Source organism: Strix aluco, chromosome 3, assembly GCF_031877795.1.
Source record: "Strix aluco isolate bStrAlu1 chromosome 3, bStrAlu1.hap1, whole genome shotgun sequence".
Taxonomy (NCBI): Eukaryota; Metazoa; Chordata; class Aves; order Strigiformes; family Strigidae; genus Strix; species Strix aluco.
The window spans coordinates 108,219,640-108,233,367 of record NC_133933.1 but is presented as its reverse complement, the minus strand read 5'-3'; the positions used below and the strand labels follow the sequence as shown (position 1 = coordinate 108,233,367).

The 13,728-nt window shown below is 37.8% G+C and overlaps 1 protein-coding gene across 1 annotated transcript in view; it reads right to left on the bottom strand.

The window, feature by feature from the left end:
* CSMD1 (CUB and Sushi multiple domains 1) overlaps positions 1-13,728 on the bottom strand; it is a 1,278,503-nt gene that overhangs the window by 542,162 nt on the left and 722,613 nt on the right. The window lies entirely within an intron of this gene.

Genomic DNA, 13,728 nt, shown 5'->3' with positions numbered 1-13,728 from the left:
AAATCACTTGTGTTACAAATAATCTGGAACATTGGAATATCAGGTCCTACACCTGAAAAAGAGGACTGAGAATTTTTCAAAATGTTTATGATTACTTTCAAAAGATCTGTGCTCACTAATTAGTTCTTCAATCTATGGCTTCACAAAACCAATTCTTATCTCAGACCTTTTATTATTATTTTCAGTAAAATAATTTACCTATTATGTGTAACAGACATAAACTGTGCAACATAAATGCATTTGATTACGAATAATGATCACTATGATTAAGTTTTTGCATTTCCTCCAATAGATTTGGGGACTGGGTAATTGCTCCTCTCTGCACATGTGTAAAGGTGAAGGCTGATGAAGAAAAGGATGATAGTCCTTCTAGGATGACTTGGTGCTCTTTACTCTCTACCTGCAAGCAGTCCACCCCTATGTTGCAATTGTATCAGTGACCCTATGAGCTTTAAGAGATGTACATGACTGCTTACTCTTTTCATTTTAATATTTGCTTATATGATTTCATTTTGAACAAGAGGCCCAAATCCTAAATATTGTGATGGAAAGTTGATCCAAGAGTAATTTCATTTTTTCCCCATGAAATTTTCAACTCAGCTTTACAGACCTAATAAATAGTACAGATGGTTTACACAGTCTGCCAGGCAAGCAAATTTTCTGAAAGTCACACTTTGTTATTAGCATAGCTAAGAGTTCCATTAAATACCTTCTACAGACAATAATGTGATATATTTTCAAAATTTCCACATCTAGTTAAAATAATATTATCTTGAAAAAATAAAAATATTATTTATTTTCAATATTCTCATGGCTTCTTAGGAAAAATCAAAAGAATTATTTCACTTGGGTTTCCATTTTGGTATGTTTATTGTAAAGCAAAACCTTCAGTGGTATGAATCTGATCATTCAAGCAAATACAGATCATCATAATAATGTCATTATGCTGTTTTCAGGATCAACTAGTTTCATCTGCTCTTCAAATTATTTGAAAGCATGACCAGCTATCACAATCTAAAATTACTGAATGAACTTTTAAAACTGTACACTTTGTGACATAATTATTTGTTTTTCCTGTAAATTCTTAGAAATATATTTTAAATACAATGTTTATGTTTATACAAAAGTCTCTGGCTGCAGAACCGTCCCTGAATAAATAGCACACATTCCATGAGAGACATTCTGGAACTGCTCATATAAGCAGATTCAGAAAGCTTCCATGCTTTTACAACTATAAAAGGTAATCTTGGTTCTGGTTTGTTTGATCCAAATCTAGTGGAAAATTAACCATGGATCTTAGTCCTTGTGCTAAACCTGATTTAGGATTTTAACTATAATAACCTGCTAGAATGAAATTCCAGGCTCCATCAGAAATCTCAGTTGTCCTACATATCCTTTTTTTTTTTTTTAATGCTCCAACATAGTATCTAATAATTCATTATTTCATCTAGGTTTTGTGCCTATAAAATCATTTCAGAGGTGCTGAATTATGATATACTAAGAGATGAATTCTTGTTCTTTTTTTACATTTCCAGAAATAACAATCTTGTGTCCATAATTTTAATTGTGTGCCCTTACCCTGACTGTAAGTTTGATACAATATTCAGGTTCCCAAACTGAATAAGAGGAAATATTTTAGCTATCTGATATTCATAATTTGAGCTTGTTTCATCTCTGTATCAAAAAATTACATTTGTAAAAAAAGGAAAAGTGAAAAAGAAATTTTTGAAAGATAGATATTTATGATTAATACATTTAATATGTCAAAAAATCCAAATACTTTAGTGGCACTTTCAAAACAATTTAACTAAATGACTAGGTTAGTACAATGAAAATCAATGCAGCCCCTATAAAGAAAGAAATACAACATTATATTTGCTATTTATCAGGTTATGATAAAAATTATTCTGTATATATAGGAATAAAATTTAATGTACAACATTGAATTTATGGAACCTGAAATAACGTGTTAACAAAATGGCTAAATCATTATGGTAATAGAAGTTATGCCTAGAATTTGTTTTTTCCATTTGTATTAAAAATGCAGCATTACAGCATGCTATGTTTCCCCTGGAAATTATACTACAAATAATGCATTTTACTATAATTGCAAATATATTTCCCTTACTATTACTTTGTATTAAACATCTAACCCAGGAGAAATATGTTGTCACCCACACATGAGAAATTCTGGGGAATAACTCCCTTTAAAACTAAGTTTGTCTCATTGGAAGGAAACACACATTAGCATTCATAAAAATGAAGGAAAACACACACACACACTCTCAATGTGGAAATAAGATTTAGGATGTCAGAGAATCCACATACTTCTGTGTCCTGTCAGTGACTTACCACTGCATTTAGATTACTCTCATGTGTAATAAAAAACTAAACCAAACAAAATGTTATTCTTGTTTCACTGCTGTTAATAGAGACCAGTTGCATACATCCACACAGAATATAATTTTACAAGATAACTCTCACTGTAATTTGTTGCATCTATTTTTGTAATAATGATTCAAATGTTAAAAGTGTAAGGTTTAGTCAAATATTTAGCAAGCTCCCTAGTGCTTAATGAACTATGTCAACATCTGACAAACATTCAATGCAAAGGAGCCAATGAAGATAAAGAAACAAAGATTTGTATGATGCTGTTACTATGTTTGGAAGAAGCCAGAGAAGCAGATGGATGTTGCTGAGCTGATCTTTATGGTGGAAGAAAAAGAAATGAGAACTACTGATAGGCTTTAAATTGATAGTTTCCAAGAACGAGGGCTGCATAAACTGTAAATTTATCACAGATAAATTTGTATCTGGATATGGTTTTCTCATGTTTAGTTAATAAAATCAACTGGAAGGGACCTTAAAGATCATCTAGTTCCAACTCCCCTGCCATGGGCAGGGACACCTTCCACTAGACCAGGTTGCTCAAAGCCCCGTCCAACCTGGCCTTGAACACTGCCAGGGAGGGGGCAGCCACAGCTTCTCTGGGCAACCTGTTCCAGTATCTCACCACCCCCAGAGTAAAGAATTTCTTCCTTATAGCTAATCTAAATCAACCCACTTTCAGTTTAACACCACTGAACCCCATCCTATCACTACAGTCCCTGATAAAGAGTCCCTCCCCATCTTTTCTGTAGGCCCCCTTTAAGTACTGGGAGGCCACTATAGGGTCTCCCCAGAGCCTTCTCTTCTCTAGGCTGAACAACCCCAACTCTCAGCCTGTCCTCATAGAGAAGGTGTTCCAGTCCCCTGATCATCTTCCTGGCCTCCTCTGGACCCGCTTGAGCAGGTCCATGTCCTTCTCATGTTGGGGTCCCCAGAGCTGAACACAGTACTGCAGGTGGGGTCTCACGAGAGCAGAGTAGAGGGGGAGAATCATCTCCCTTGACCTGCTGGTCACACTTCTCTTGATGCAACCCACGATGCGGTTGGCTTTCTGGGCTGTGAGTGCACATTGTTGGCTCATAGTCAGTTTTCCATTCACTAATACCCCCAAGTCCTTCTCTGCGGAGCTGCTCTCAATCCACTCGCTGCCCAGCCTGTATTTGTGCTTGGGATTGCTGTGAGAGACTGAAATGTCCTATGACTGCCTCAAAGCTTGCTTGTGTCTGTGCAAACCTCCAAGAGAAGCTGCTGGGCCTGTGAACTGATCTGTGGAGTGTCTCCCAGAGAAGTGGGAGTGTATTGAAGGATGCACCCCCCCACTTCTTCGCGGTTGAATTGTCCGGACTCTTTACACAAGCCTCAAAGGGGCAGACATGTACTGAGTTAGCCCCATCCTGTAGCCATTTGTGGCTCTATTGTGTAGGCCAGACACCATGCCTGCATTGCTAATGAATTGACAAGAGGCAAATGTTCCTGCCCTGAAGCCAGATGCAAAAAAAATCTGTGGGATCAGAGAAAAAAAACCTAAAGGTGAGCAGATATGCTAATCAGTGGATATGATGAACTTAAAAAGGCAGCAGAAAATTTTGCTCAGTGTGCACCCACCATTGAAGCCAGATCAGTGTGCACCCACCACCGAAGAACTGAAGACTGAAGACCAATGGGATGCCGCTGGATCCATGGTGGTGACTATTCTTGCAGCCCTATCCCGCATCCTTGCTTTATTTCTGTCTTTTCCTTCCATATCCTATCGCTACCCCTCTTCATTTTTTTAATAATAAAAACCTGTTTTGGGTATACGGCATTTGACCTCATTTGTGTGTTAATCTCGCTCTTGGGATCGTATCGAAACCTCCCGCGACATTGGATCAGGACAATTGCCCTTGACCCATGTGCAGGGCCTTGCACTTGGCCTTTTTGAACTCCATGAAGGGGTCCCCCAACCTTGCACAATATCCTCTTCTTGGGCAGCAGGAGAAATGTAGGAGAAGGATCAGGAATAAATAATAGAAACTTTGGTTCAAACATTTGGTTCAAACATGTTCTATGACAAGATGACCCGACTATTGGACGAGGGAAAAGCTGTGGATCTTGTCTACCTGGATTTCTGAAAAGCATTCGACACAGTTCTCCATAGAATTCTCATAGAAAAACTGGCAGCTCATGGCCTGGATGAGCGAACGGTCTGCTGGGTCAAGCACTGGCTGGATGGACGGTCCCAGAGAGTGGTGGTCAATGGAGCTAAATCCAGCTGGCGGCCGGTCACAAGTGGTGTTCCTCAGGGCTCGGTGTTGGGACCATTTCTGTTTAACATCTTTATCGATGATCTTGATAAGGACATAGAGTGTATCAGTAAGTTCGCAGATGACACCAAGTAAAGCAGGAGTGTCGATCTGCATGAGGATAGGGAGGCACTACAGAGAGACTTGGATAGATTGGATCGGTGGGCCAACGTTAACGGGATGAGCTTCAACAAGACCAAGTGCCAGGTCCTGCACTTGGGCCACAACAACCCCATGCATCGCTACAGGCTTGGGGAGGTGTGGCTGGAGAGCTGTGTGGAAGAGAAGGATCTGGGCGTTCTAATTGACAAGCAGCTGAACATGAGCCGGCAGTGCGCCTGGGTGGCCAAGAAAGCCAATGGCATCCTGGCTTGTATTAGAAATAGTGTGACCAGCAGAAGTAGGGAGGTGATAGTCCCCCTGTACTCTGCACTGGTGAGGCCACACCTGGAGTATTGTGTCCAGTTTTGGGCACCTCAATATGAGAGAGATATTGAGGTGCTGGAGCGAGTGCAGAGGAGGGCAACGAAGCTGGTGAAGGGCCTGGAGAACAAATCCTATGAGGAGCGATTGAAGGAGCTGGGACTGTTTAGTTTGAGGAGGAGAAGGCTGAGGGGAGACCTCATCACTCTCTACAACTACCTGAAAGGACATTGTAGAGAGGTTGGTGCTGGTCTCTTTTCACAGGTAACTAGCGATAGAACAAGAGGGAATGGCTTTAAACTCCAACAGGGGAGGTTTAGACTGGACATTAGGAAAAAAATTTCACAGAAAGAGTGGTCAGACAGTGGAATAGGCTGCCCAGGGAGGTGGTGGAGTCACCATTCCTGGATGTGTTTAAGGATCATTTAGATGAGATGTTGGAGGATATGGTGTAGGGGAGAACTTTGTAGAGTAGGGCTGATGGTTGGACTCGATGATCCCATGGGTCTTTTCCAAACTGAATGATTCTGTGATTCTGTGATTTCAACTTCATCAATACAGATCACAGTTCAGAGGGTTTCTTCCCCCCAGTTCCTCATAAAATGCACTTGTTTATTTAAAGACACTGGCTAATATCCAAACCAGGTGTCTCTGCTTTATCCATGTTATCATTCAGTTGTACTCTAAAGGGGTCAAACACCAGTACTGTTGCTTTCAACTAGACAATGTAGAAGGCAAAATGGTTTTAAGCTTATGCATTTGAACATGTAAAGAAATCTTTACATTATTTTCTTGTTAAACTACTCTCTATCTATAGTTACAAATTGTTTCTATGGGCATATTGTTGACTTGCAGACATTACTACTCTCTGTTATTTCCTTCTTTATTAAAAATGGTTCTCAAGGGAAAATTGTTTTCAGGGTCCCATTCTCCAGCCAGTGCACAGAAAATGCAGACTGGTCCATTTGGTATTAAATGATAATTTTTAAAGGATTCTAAGTTGTTTGTTTAAATCTAATGAGTATTCTGACAACTACAACCCACCTAAAGCAACAAACAGATGGAAAACAAAATGTGACATAAAGTGCTCTGCAAATAATTAGCTACCTGGCTGCAAGAAAAACTTCATCAAATTAAAATATTTCGTTAATGCCAGCAAATGATTCAGCTGAGAAAAAAAAAAAAAAAAGTTTTTTTTTTTAGCATCTGGCAAATGTCTTTTTTCTTACTCTTTCATCATGTAAGAATACTTCTTTGTAAACAGTTGTTCTATGTGGCAAATCAAACGACACAATACCATTGCATGTCTAACAGTCTTTTTCTGAAACTATTTTTTAAGAAGTGTTGTATGGTGTGCAGGTGCCCATGCGCTGGCAGCGGGGCTGCAGGGCGGCCTCTGCGAGGAGCGGCCGGGGCTGCCCCGTGCCGGACACAGCCGGTTCCAGCTGGCTCCAACCCACCCAGGGCATGGCTGAGCCCCCCGGCCAAGGGGGTGGTGTCTCTGGCAAAGAGTATTTAAGAAAGCAAACGTTGTCCTGCAGGGTGTGAGGAATGAGGTAAAAAAGTGTGAGAAACAACCCTGTGAACACCAAGTAAGAGCAGGAGGGGGAGGCGCTGCTCCAGACGCCAGGGCAGAGATGCGCAGCAGGTTTATCCTGAAGAACTGCAGCCTGGGGGAAGGACCCACATTGGAGCTGAGGAGAAATGTGAGGAGGGAGCATCAAAGAGGAACTGTTATGGACTGACCACAACCCCCATTCCCCATCCCTTGGCACCACTCAGGGTTGTGGGGAGGAGAGTAGAGGAGTCAGGAATGAAGGAGCAAAATTGAGACTGGGAATAAGTTTTTGTCTTTGTTTTTCACTATCTTACCGTATTTTTAATTGGCAATAAATTAAATTAATTTTCCAAGTTGAGTCTGTTTTGCCTGTAATGGTAATTAGTAAGTGATCTCTCTGTCTTTATCTCAACCTATGAGGTTTTTAATCTTATTTTCTCCCCTTGTCCTGTTGAGGAGGGGGAGTGAATGAGCATCTAGGTGGGTGTCTGGCAGCCAGCCAAGTTCAACACACCACAGATGTGCATGAGTATCAGATGAGGCCAAGATAATAACAGCAAGACAAAATAAAAATAGCCTCAGCACTGATCCCTTCCTATCTTCTACCACAGTTGTACTAGTTGCACACCTCTACCTAGATGGATGTTTGCTTCTGAGTTTATTTAACTGTGTTTTGTACTCACAAACACAGAAAAAAAAAAAGTTTAAAAAAAGTAAGTCCAAGTATGTTTCCTGCAGGATTATGGTAATTCCAGGGATTTGTGATCTGCTTAAATCACACAGGCTATATCTGAAAAAATGTAGTACTCAGATGAGCAGATACCTCAGGTGACACACTGAGAGCTGCACAAAACATACAGCCCTTCAAGAACTTAGAAAGTAATACAGCTCTTCAGGAATTCAGAAATATGGATAACCATGCCATTGTGCAGGGGGATGCCTTAAAGAAAACTAGAATACAGAGTATACAAAGTCTTTGCACACAGGTAAAGTGCAAGGACTGACAAATGGGTGCTTACAGATGAAACTCAAGTCTGACAACATACAGTCACTAAAATCCTTAGAGTAGCTTTTTGTTTACTGTTTATCAGAAGATAATAAATTATAAAAGATAGTAATCTGAAAATTTGCAAGTTATTAACTGAAATTAGTATTTTTCTTTTCTCTGAAATGTTTTCCACTGTCTAGCTCAAAATCTCAGTGGTCGTTAACTTCTACCCCAGAAGTTATTGTAATAAATCAGCTTTGAATTCACGTATTAATGACACTATATCTTAAAAATTAACTATTTATATTAATGGATGAGTAACTGGGACTAATTTGTACTTAGCATTGTTTCTACAGATTACAATCACTCAAGAAAGATGGGTGAAAAATGTAATCAAAGATAGTGATTTTATCATGAGATGCATTGCTGAATCCATCTATTTGTTGAACTTTGGAAAGTGACAGAAGCTTACTGATCAGACAATTTCAAGCAGCAGACAAACATTAATCAATTCTATTTTTACATATAAACAATCAAGACACTTTGGCAGCCACTGAGATACTAAACGTTAAGACAGATTGCATAAGCAATACATTTATCAAGCAACCTCCTTTGATTTTGATTGCATAGTGTTATTTAAATTCAGCAGGGGAAATTGAGGAGAGAGATAGTAACAGTTTGTCAACCTCAGATTTCCCTAGTTTTGTTATTTCACAACAGTGAAATGCTTAAAGAAACCAAGCACAAACATGACAGAACCATTAAGGAAAAATTCTTAATGAATCAAAGAATACTCATTGACCTGATTTTGAAATATTCTACTTGAATTTATACACCTTCCTTCAACAGTCAAATGAACCTTTACATTTTAATTCTAGGAATATTGCATTTCACATGAAATATAGTCTACTTTTACCATTACTTTTTATTAAACATCTAACCCTGGAGCAATACCTTGTCACCCACACATGAAAAATTCTGGGGAATAGCTTCCTTTATGGCAAAACTCAAAACAAATAGCAGTCATGGAAAAGTTGTAGTAACCAAGATCACCTCAGGTATCCCTATTACTTTTGCATCATGAAGTAACAGAGAACTTCTAAGAGCTGCAACAGCAAAATCTCCTGCAACAGAGTGACTCTTTCTTTACAACACCCAATGTTCAATTGCTCTAAATAAAAAATATGCTTTAGTGGCTTTTTACTTCTCTAAATGTATTTATACAAAGACTAGCAAAGGAAAGTGGTTTTGTTGACACCTATTTTGTAAGTACTCTTGGTCATTCTTAGTCCTTGAGCAAGCAAACCCTGGCCAAGGAACTATTCCCAGACATGTAATACTGGAACTCTTAGGGATGTTCCATAACTCCAGGTTATGATTCAGTTGGCCATACCTGGGTGCCTAGGGTCATTTGAGATATCCCACACAGAAGGCAATCTAGCTGCTGATCCAGAAGGTCCCAGGCCATCTGCAATCTCCAACAGCCTCATGTGGGCTTTTGTCAATGTCAAATGCCACTTGATGCCTACAAGTAGGCAGCTAGATTGAACTCCAAGGACCCAATTCTTTATTTGATTACTTAAACACAGCCATATAGTGACATTTAGTCATCTTAAAGCAGTTTACCTCTCACTGCAGAAGGGAAAGCATTTTCTGTAGGTTTTATGAGTCAGGTCTGCCAAGCATATGTTGGAGTTGTTCATATACCTTAGGACATCTCATACAGCTCTGGATACTTATATTTTAAGCAACTAAACTGCAGAATTCAGCCCCAACACTGGACTGAAGAACAAGAGGAGAAAAAGGCACCTAAATTATACGTGTATGAGGCAGCATAACTGCTTCACTCAGTTAATTCACCTCATGCTCCAAAAGGGAGTGACTTTCAACAGATCTTTTGATGGATCTGACAATTCATTCTCAGATATGCCAGGATATGCTTAAGCAAGTGAATTGCATTGCCACTGGCAGGCTGATCAGCTACATGGATTTCTAGGCTCAGTTTAGTATATTGGCTGGCGTTGTATTGACCTGATGACAGCTTAGACACCTTCCACATGTAGACATTAACATAGAGATATCTGAGTTCAAGTGCTCTAATCTCTTCCCAAATTCTGCTCGAAGGAAGTTGTGCAGCTAACCTGCAGACTAATCAAATATTACCCTTATACCTTAGGAAGCAACAGGAAGATTTGTCATTTCTATTTTTAAATAATTAGAAGGTGCTTAAACATATTTATAGATCCATTTACTCTGAGAGAATATGTATAGTTATACATAGCTACTCATTTATTTCACTTTTTAATATGTCAAAGTAATTAAATTTAAACTTTCAATTTTAATAAATTGGAACTGATTACAATTTCTTTATTAAAAAAAGCCATGCAAAGAATTTGAGAGACTTCTGTGACAACCCCTACAAAATTCCATCACTTTTTAATGTAAAAATGGACACACTCCTGGTCAGATATTATGACTGGCACTTTTCCTTCCCAAATTGCTTGGGGTTTTTTTCAGTCTAACAGAACTAGAAACATCTCTGATTTTTCAAGTCATCATAAAGAAAAAATATATATTAATTCTTACCAATCAGGCAGCTCCCACAAGTTTACAAATAAAATAGACAATCTTATTCCCTTGTGATTTGGAAATGTTCTGAAATCACTAAAATTCAAGCTGTATTCTTAAATTGCCTTTCCTGCAGAAGTCATACCTGTCCTCAGGAGCAAATAATTTCATTAAGACAGGCATTGTAGCCCACAGTAACAAAATACCCAGAAGTTTGCCACTGTATGACTTTATTTAAACACCTCACTCCCAATTCATTTGAATTGATTATATAAATATTTGTTATTTATATGTATTTTAAATGAAAATGCCTGTTAAGACAGTAATAATAATACATGTATTCCTCAACTGGTCCTACTTTCCTTAATGAAAAGAAGGACCAGATGGGGTCCTTAATTTTCTTCTCACAGAAAATGAAACTTCTTGCAAAGATTCTTTGATAAAGTTTTTGGGGTAAAACATGGGATTTCTTATTCACTTGTTCAGCAATTTTGGTTTGCCCTTAGTTCATGCATACTGTACTATATAGTTTTTCTTTCTGGAGTTAGCTATTTTATTTCAAAAAATACAAAACAATACCAGTAACACTGGAGCGTCAATACAGTGATTGGTGTTTCTATCAATAGATAATCCTTGGTTTCAAATACTATCACAGAATATTAGGGGCAGAATTGGGGGGGACACTCAACATGTAACAGAACTTTTTTCAGCTCCAACTACAATTATTTCTATATGAGAAATTTTAATTTAGCAGCACAGGAAGTTCAAAATCAAAGGGAAGACAATTTGATTCTCTTTTCTCATCTTATGCCTCATTTCCAATATCATCTCATTGTCTGTTCTACCACTGCTCAAATCAAATGCAGCTATACAGGAAGTAGTCTTAGAAAGAATAAATTATATTCTTATACTGAGACCTGTGGCTTTTCATATGGTCATGCTTCTTGATCCAAATCTTCTCTTCTAATCAAAGTTACCAACACAGACCACTTTCCAGTGAAAGGCAATCATAGAGGAGAAAAAGTGCTCTGCATTTGCAGCCCAGAAGGAAGAGTATCTATCATAAATCATATCTGAGCCTGAAATGCCAAGTATATGAAAGGTCCCAGGCACATCAAACTGAGCACATGTGTAAAGTTTGACATCCAGTTGTTATTTGATTCCGAATACCCTGCTCTGAACTATCAGTATGCAACACCCAATTCCATTAGTATCTGACTTAAAAGCCCCACAGATTTCTGGGTCCAGAAACATGGTGCTCTTTCATCAAAACTCCTTAAGGAAGCTTTATCTACTGGATCTTTTGAAAAGCTATCTAACATAGTTTTAAAGGTTCTTCACCCCCTCGGAAAAAAAAAAAAAACCAACAAAACAAACCAAACTTAAACCAACATTGTTTTCTTAAAAATATGGTTAGGAAACAATTCCCTTCTATTTTAGCCTAGGGTGCAGAAACCTTAGTGCATTCATGCAGTCCACTGGTTCAGTGGCTTAATCTCTGTGCTTTGGGCACTTCTAACATAGGGAGGACTCTCTGCAATCCTCTTGTGCCCCACTTCAGAAAACAGTTGTCTTAAACAGCTCCACTGAGAAGTAAGGAGAAAAAAAAAAAAAAAAAAGAAAAAAAAAGAAAAAAAGAAGACAGAAAATGTCTATTGCCTATAATGGAAGATTAAATTCCACTCTTCACTCCATTACTTTTAATATATTTTTTACACAAAGTAATTGTTTGAATAAGTGCAGAAGCAGTCTTGAAAGCATGGACATGAGGTCTCTTTTATCACTGGAAATATCCTGTGAGTCCACAGTGGCATTCTTTACATCCCATCTCAAAAGACCTGATAAGCAAGCTGGTTTTAGTGATAAATTTGAAATTCAATCATAATTTCAAAAAATTATTACTACTTATGAATACTTACCATAGATCTGCTGAAAAAAGGATTGTTTGAAATATGCTGTACAAGAGTTGCTTGGACTGTGTAGATGGATTCCACTCTAAATAAAATGACCTCCTAGTAATTAGAAAATTTTACACTTCTTGCATCATTTGGGTCATCAAAGTGTTAAAAAAGCTATGGGAAAAAATCTTCCTATTATGGGAATTTTTATTGTTTCTAAGTATGAAAAGTAGACAGAGTTTGTAGCCACATGGACCTTAAGAAATAAATAAAAATGTTATGATTTGTTACCCTTCCTGGGGAAAATAATTTTTAAAAAAGACATTTCTGAGGTTTCCAAACAAAAAGAATTGCTTTTTCAGGTAGAACACTCTAATAAATTTCCTTTAAAGTCATTGTTTTCATATAAATTTTGAGGAAGTATTTGTTGGTCTGATTCTTCCCCCCCTTTTTTTAAATAAAGCACAGTAATTGTATTTTTACCCTCAGATTTAAAAAAAAAGATCCTTTTTATCTCCCTTGTTTTTAATGTAGCCTTTAAGTACTCTGAACTCCTACTGACTTTGGTGACAGTTCTCAGTGTGTAAAATCAGTCTGCCAGGGTGCAGCTACAATAACAGTGAATATCTGAAGAAAGCAAACCCCTGGAAGAAAGAAAACTGCAACCTCAAGCATCCCAAAAAATGTACTGCCATACTGTGGAAATACTCATGAGAGAGAGTAAACACAAAGAACCTACAACCAACTGGATAGGCATTCACCAGCCAACACATCTACGTACTGATACAGATGAGAAAGTACTGTAGAGATGGAGATTGGCATGGCTTTAAAATGACAATACAAAAGCTACTTATTATCTCAGTAGGCTCTGTAAAATGGTATACCTGATCATTATTGCCTATTCCAATTAGCCATGAGTCCATCAACAGTAGCTGTAGAATTAACTTTCCTACCTTTGAGGTGGAAAAGATTTTTGCAGCATTTATTCAATCAGCTCCCAAATTAGCTGATGAGGAGCAGTTTAATGACATGTCAGTTCTATTGTACCCATGATAATGTGTTTTGTCCTTTTTGATAAATTCATCTATCTATCATTATAAAGGAAAGAAGCAGTGCAATTTCTCAGGTGGAAATACAGAATTAACTCTTGGGTTACTTAACAGGTTATTTCAACTGTGCTAAATAAAACAGGTTTTTAATTAATTTCACACTATGGTTACATGCATAAAAGTTTGTATATATAAAAAATATCAAAACCATCAACGGAAGATATGCATTTAAAACCCAGACTCACAGTGTGGGTTATTTATTCTTATATATGTGTCATGAATGAAGATGTCTATTCTATAACTGTATTATTAAACAGTATGAGAAAACATTGCGAATAATTTATTGTGGTGAAATTGTACTTTTGACGCAGCGATCTTGAAGTGACCAGATGCTACTAATGTGTTCTGACCCCACCTTCAAATAATAAATGTTTCTGATTACATACTGATACCCCAGTTCTTTATTTAAGACTATGATGAAGAACCGTGAATGTCTGTGAGGCATAACAATAAAGCCTAGTTGACTGCCATTTTTCTGTGAACTATCCAAAGTAACATAATTTCTTGAGTATTT